The sequence below is a fragment of the Pinus tabuliformis genome, chromosome 1_1 (genome assembly GCF_031772625.1).
Source record: "Pinus tabuliformis cultivar Carrire ecotype Pingquan chromosome 1_1, CPIR1, whole genome shotgun sequence".
Taxonomy (NCBI): domain Eukaryota; kingdom Viridiplantae; phylum Streptophyta; class Pinopsida; order Pinales; family Pinaceae; genus Pinus; species Pinus tabuliformis.
This window is the reverse complement of record NC_142297.1, coordinates 761,994,551-762,002,166: the sequence shown is the minus strand read 5'-3', so window position 1 is coordinate 762,002,166 and position 7,616 is coordinate 761,994,551.

Genomic DNA, 7,616 nt, shown 5'->3' with positions numbered 1-7,616 from the left:
TCGCTAATCTTGAGCCTTCTTTGGATATCCGTGTGAAGTACTTTGGACTGTTGGGGATCCGACTCTACAATTCTAGGAGAGCTAACTAATTTCAACCCCTCAAGAAGCTGACTCTGCAAAGAAATTAAAGTTGTGTATATAACATCATATAGAAAACAAGATCTATTGTATTGTGATCTCCGACGGTTAAATATTTCTTTTGCGAGGGTTGTTTTACCAGCCCCTCCAAGTCCTACAATTCCTATAACTCTGGTCTTCTCGCTTTGCTGCTGCAAACATATATTCCTTTCAAAATCTTCAATTTTTTGTTCCAGACCGATTGGATATTTGGACACATGGAGCTTTCTTGGAACTTTTTTCAACCCTCCTTCCACGACCTATTCTAGGAGTTGTTTCTTGTCCCTAAACAATGTCCAGAGTACAATTGCGAGTCAGAAATGCCATATACGTGATCCAATAAATTAAATCTAAAGACTAGCCCTGTTGCAATTCTTGATTGTCCAGGAACCCTCTCAATCCATGCTTGGTGAGGCCATTGTAGAGATCGGTGGCCAATTTTTTCTTGCTGTCAGGATCTCTGTGGTTGATAAACACGTCATACGCATAGGAGTTGGTGTTGGCGTACTAGGTGGATGCAGAGGCGGAGCGGGATGCCATATTACCACAAGATTAGAATTATACGATTGTCTGGTTTCTCTCAGAACAACTGCAAAATGTCTACCAGGAGATGACCACTCGTACACTCAGTCTTTATTGCGTTGTAACTCGCAGCGCATGACCCCAAGTTACGACTAGTTCACTCGGCTTTTCTTGCGTTCTGTGTCTCTGAATACTTGGCAATAAGTTGAGAACAAAAGTTCTCTGAAACGTGGTAGGCTCAGCAAATAGGGACCTCCGTTTGTTTAAATTGAACGAAGTTTATGACCTTATCACCTCTTTCTTTTAATTTTTTTTAATTTATTATTAAGCAATTTCCGCGTTGAGGAGCCATGAGAACCTTTTTTTTCTTCTTGCAGTCAAGATATCGTGGATGACAACCGGCATGGCTTTAACTTTTGACATAGAGAGGTTTTGTTCTTCCCAAGTAAAGGAAAGTATTATTTTAATGAAAACTTAATGCGTTAAACATCTCACCACCAATCACGTTTAGTGGATCCGTCACCCATAGTCACAACTAAATTAAGGTAAACTTACTTAAGAATAATGCCTTTTTAAATGATTAGGTTAAAACCATATTAGTTTCAAATTTTTAATGTTTAACTATTTTATCTAAGATATTTTATTTTTTAAATGAATGATGGCATGTCACTGTTTTTACCATAAATGAATATTATACATATAGGGTTTAATTTGTTTAGTTAGAATGATATGTTTACTTGTTTAATTAAAAAAATATCTTATAATACCATAAATATAAACAAAGAATACAATAAAGTTTCAAAATATTAACCACATTAAGAAAAACATCCCTATAAACAGTTAACAATACAAACACTAAAAATAGAAAAGAATGATTGCATATGTCATACAAGATATTATGCATAGTTAAGCTTTTCAAGATCAATTCAATGAGTTTTGAAAAAAATAATCAAAGCTTAAATTGAATGGATAGACGAGCATAAATATATTTATTTAACTTTACAACTTATGTTATGCGAGCTCCTTATTGTCATGGTATGGTTGTTTGGCCAAGGATAGGTGTCAAGTGGTAACAATAGATGCATAGAAAATGTGAGTTGTTTTACAAGAAGAAAAGAAATTGAATTGTGAAATTCTTTTCACTAAAATTGTAATATGTATTTAGGTTAATTTGAATAAAAGTGTTTCTACTAAAATGATTATCTATATTGCAAATTACAGGCAATCAAAATGTATATTATCTTTTTTTATTTGTAAAGTTTACTTTAACGATGATTAGTTGTATTTAGAAAAAAATAAAAACACTCTTATTTGTAGAAAGATTAGAAATAAAAGGCCCAATACAATTTTGTAAAATATGAGGAAAACTAGTTGTATTTAAAAAAAAAAAAAAATTCTTTTTTGTAGAAAGATTGGAAATAAAAAAGACCCAATCGAATTGAACAACTTCCATGGATTGACATAAAGTTAGAGAAAAAATGTTTTAATAAGTATTTTGATGGGACGCTTATTTGTAGGATGAGACTTAATGTTTTTGCATTTTTAAGTGGTACAAATTCAATTTGAAATTTGCAAAAAAATATATACATATTAATTTATTTATTTACTTGGCATGTGTAAGTGTTTGTTTGTATTTATTTAATTTAAAATATAAATTTTTAATAAATAATTTTTTGTTTTTTAATGTTAAATTCATTAGTTATTTTTTTAAATATTTTTTTAATGTATAAAAATATGTTAATAATTTAATATGTAAAAGTATTTAATAAAAGTAAATTTTTTTTTTATAAATTACTAAAAAAATTATTTCAAGTGGTATACTTTTTCTTAATAATTATTGTTATTATTTATTATATTTGAAAGATAAAGTAATGTTTCTACTCTCGTAATTATATTATTAAATTTCAATTAAATATTAAATCACTAACACGTAAATGGATAATTATAACTAAATTAAGGTAAACACACTTGTTCATCTTTCATCAATATTATTCATTTTAAATAATTAAGTTAAAACCATAGTTTCAAAAAGTTTTATACTATTTTCAAAATTTTAATGTTTAAGTTTCTTCATCATACTTAAAATATTTCATTTTTTTTAAACTATTAAGAGAAGCTTTCTATTAATAAAAAAGGAGGTACATCACACATACACATTATCAATACAAACACCATCATAAAAATAAGAACCATTTACACCCTAAAGGACAACATTACAGAGCTAAAATTAGACCATTATCATTTTCAGTCGACCACGCTGCCATTGGCCAGGGAAAGTATAAACACAACGAGAAATAACAAAAGTATGTACCAAATCTGGCAGTGATCATGCCAACTACCTGAGGTCACAAAGACATGAAGAGGGAATTACGAGATACAAGAGCAACAACAAACTGCCAACAAAACCAAAAGAGCCAATAACTAAACAACCCATGAGTGCATGCCACAATTTTCAGAATATCCATTAAGCCCGCAGAAAGGGAAAGATCCAAAACTGGCCATGATACCCTCTCAATCAATATCACCTTCATGCCATAATCAAAACGTGCAACGAGCAAGTACCAAGATTAAGCCATCAGACCATAGAGAATCATCATCTAGAGACTGTGTGACCAAAACTCCAAAAGGAGGCCAAGGAGTGTCAGCACTTTGTGCCATGCAAACCAAACGAGAAGTTCCACCTAAAAGGAAACATCCTCTAACATGGAAGAACATGTTGCTTCATAGCACCCTGGCCAGTGCAGACACAATTCATATCATAGAGCCAAACTCTTGAGATAAACCAACTTCACCTACACTCCACAAAACCACAAAAAACAGTGATGCCACCCAAGCCAAGGAGAAGGAAGGCGAGCATACAACCTCACCTCCTTTCCCACAAGTTAGGTACCCTCACCACCCCAAATACACAAGCCTTCATTTAAATCGACTAGACTTGTACTACATCTTCCAACACCTTCCACCAATTTTCTAGCACGTTTGATCCATGTGTCGAGGGGGCACATCCCACAAAGAGTCTCCATTAACATTACTAATACCACCCATCTCACAAAAATATTTCATTCTTTGAATTAAAAAATATAATAAAAAAATAATACAAATTATTAAATTAAAACCAATCTATGAAAGAATTCACTATCATTTTCAAAAATTTACATAAGATATTTCACTCTTTAGACATAAAAGAATAATAATACAAAATTATTTGAAGATAAAAATGAGTATGCTCAGCGTCCCCATATTTATCATAGGTTATGTATTATAAATAATAAAAATAAAATTTATTTATTTATTGTGTGTAAAATATTAATTTTTAAATATATTTTACGAGTTGAAGATTATAATTTTTGGATTGAATTTTTTAATAAAATGATAATAAAGAATAAAGTAGGAGTAAATTCTCTTAGGGAAGAAAACTAATTTTAGGATGTGAAATACTTTTTCTCATACACTTTTCAAAATAAAATTTATTGGTTAAAGATTGATTATAAATTTTTGAATTGGGTTTTGTGATAAACTGAAAATAAAATATTTTATTAATATTTATTTATCGTCCCAACAGCTAAACAAAAATTAAATGAATTGATAAAAATTAAATCCATGTTAAACTTAAGTAGATGAATTGATAAAAATTAAATCCATATTAAACTTTAAGTAGTTCAAACCTATCTTAAAAACTAAACATAGTAAAATTTGAAAAATTAACATTTCTTTTTAATGAATGGTATACTTAATTACGCCGTAAGGCGTTTCCCTCTGGAATCCATCCCCCTTTTTGCCTACCTGTCATCCTTGGACACCGTTCGATTAAATGTTAGACGATTACAAAAATTTGAACCATCGATCAAAACCATTACAAATAGTTTCTCATCTATGGTAGGTGAAGCTCCGATGCTCTGTCTCCCTCGCTGAATCGTTCAGTTAAAGGTGCGTGAGGGGTTAACACCATTTCTTGAATTCATGGACGATACTCTACAGTCGAAAATGGTCCATTTCAGGTTTAACGAGCAAGCCATCCCATTATTTTGGCAAATCAAGGTAACGCTACAGAGAACTCCTCACAGGCAGTAGAAGATCTGGTACTCAAATCTTGGATTGTTCCCCGTGCATGTTATCCTGAAACCATAATTGCAATATCAGTGTTAGACGCGTTAGCCGCAGTAGCAGTCACAAATTTGCATTTTAAGTTCAATCGCCTGATGGCTTGTTCAGGGCCCAATTATAGACGTGTTTCCTGGTGTCAAATCTCGGTTAAAATTCATCACAACAAACATGGAAGTCGTATTCATCCTGGTAGGGTGGGCAATCATCGGCTGGAGATGTCTTATCTCTGTAGCGTACTATGGAAGATGGCAAAGCTGGAATCCAAATGAAAGATGGTATACCTATTTCCAGGTAGAGGACTTTTGGACCAGGTACATCGTTGAGTTGCAGGAAGCAGCATCCAAGAAGCAGAAAAGTATTGTTGATGAAAAGGTAAATAAAATGATTGGCTCGGAAGGAATAGAAATACGTTTCTTATGGGCCTTTTTATGGGGTTTGTTGCGATGTGTGTATTGGCTGCAATTTTTTATGGTTTATACTAGTAAACTCTGTTGGTTTACCGCAAAGTTTGTGTTGGATAATAGGTGTATGCAGAAAATATCCTCAAAGTTTTTATCAAAGCCGGGTGAAATAGAGGACGGGGATTTTTCAGAATACAGGCCAATTTTGGAGAACGTGGACCTTTTGTGGGGGGCTCCTTGGACCGTGTTTGTAACAAACCGAAATTCCATCAAGAAAGCAAAGGAACTTGTGAAAGAGGGCAACATGGATGGTAGAGAATGCGATACCCTAATCTGGTTTCTGAGAAACTATAGAAAATCGACAGGATGTGTGGGTATACGGAGTTTGGATCCTGCAAAATTACAAAATAAAGCGGGTTTGAAGTTCTTGTGGAAAAGAGATCCTGGCCCTGTATTAGATGTGGAAGAGCATTACATATACGCGAGCAAACCGTCATTGAAGCTAACAGTGGTTTCATTGGTCAATATAATCGTTCGGTTGTCACCTGATTGTGGGAGAAATGCTTTAAAAGCATAGACTGAGGCATGTGAATTGATGGATTTGGTGGAGGACTCAGATCCCGCAACCGATAGCTTGCTGAGTAAAGCGGCAGATAGTGTATTCAAAACATTACAGGAACAAACTGCAGAGAATGCTCTGGATACTACAAGTGTTGTATACATGGAAGATGCAGCTGCTACAATCGATAATCTTGCAGAAGAAAGTAAAAGGAAAGTTACGGTGATTGAACATGGAGGAGACTCTCTGGGTTGGATGAAGGCAGGGGCAGGGAACGCCTTATACAGATTATGCAAGAACATTGATTGCAGTTCAATAGGGAATTTTATGGAAGTGGTCGATGAATTACAGAGTGCTTTAGCAGACATTGTCGGTGGTTGCATAGAGAGTGTGGGGAACGCGTTAGTGGATAATTGCACTAAATGGGCACAAGATTTCTAGGAAGGTAAGTTGCTAAAAGCAGTTTACATAGCCGGGAAAAATACGACACTGTTGGAACGGCTGAGATCGTGTCCGAACCTGCACATTAGCCCAACAACAACACAGTCGTCGATGGTAAGAATTGCAGTAATTGTGCACTGAATGTTTAATCAATACACTGTCCATCTTCCCCACATGCTCTCAAATAGCCTAACTCTACCTATGCGGTTATAGGATCCTAACACCTGTAGGTATTAGTCACGATAGCATCTAATAGCGTCCACCCATTGTACTTTAATTCTTTGAATGCGTTTTTTGTGGAAACAATTTCAATTATGTTTTAAATCTTTGATAACGTTTTTTGCGGGCAAGATTTAAATTATTGTGGTTATCGGTGGGAGAAACATATCACCAGTTATATTCGATCAAACCAAGAATGAAAATATGGCTAAGTTGTGAGCAGAGGAAGATGTGTGGACAACCAGGGTTTAGTAATACGAAATTAGTGAAGGTTGAAAAAAAATGTAATATGCGAAGTCAGAGAGGTAATATCACAAATTTATAATTGCAGACATGGTTGACAGAGCCAAGAGATTCGTTTTTGTTGGGTGTTTTGGTCACCAAAATGCAGTATACAAAGAATACCAATTCACTAGGATTGGATCCATGATTTTGCTGAGAATTTACCAACCAAGTCGCAACAAAAGGGAGCACATTTTTAGGTGGTAAGGCACCCATCAAATCGTTGTATTGAAGGGCCACGAAATGCCATTGACAGAGGCACGATTTCGCTGGGGAAGCAGCGACCAAAACATAGTAAATTTTAGCACTAATTAGCGGTGGAAATTGGTATGATTTCGCTTGGTAAAAGGTTCATTGAATCTACTATTTGAGGGGCCATTAAATGGCAATTGTTTGTGCAATGATTTGTAGAGAAAAATGGAAGAGCCACAAGTAAAAACTAAGTTCGAAAATAGCCAAGAAAATGGCTAATCTAAGAGGGTCAGAAATGTGCCAGAAATAGGAAATTTTGTTCAAGTCAATTTGGCATATGGTTACAACGAGTTTGATGATTTAATGCACCTGTTCGAGATATTCAACTTTGTTTCTTCAGATTGAATGTGGTTGTGGGAAGTCATGAAGTCGTTGTCGATGATGGTCAGTGTAATAATTCTGTTGTATTTGGCAACAATGTTGAAGATCCAGTAGATGCTCTTAATGTAAAACGTTGGAACAACTCTTGATTTCGTTTTTGGGAGGTATCATCTTTTTTTCTCCCCATAAAGATATAAGCTATGGAAGATGAGTGGATGGCTATAACGACTTTGAATGTGTAGTAATCCTCTAGATGGTATTTATTGTGAGAATGTCATGCGCTTGAAAAGGTTTCCAAATCAAAAGACAATGCAGCTTGGGCGTACACATTCTTAAGGAGAAGGCCATAATGAAGGGTTCGTCTTCCTCATTATCTGTACTAAAGATCCTTTGCATAC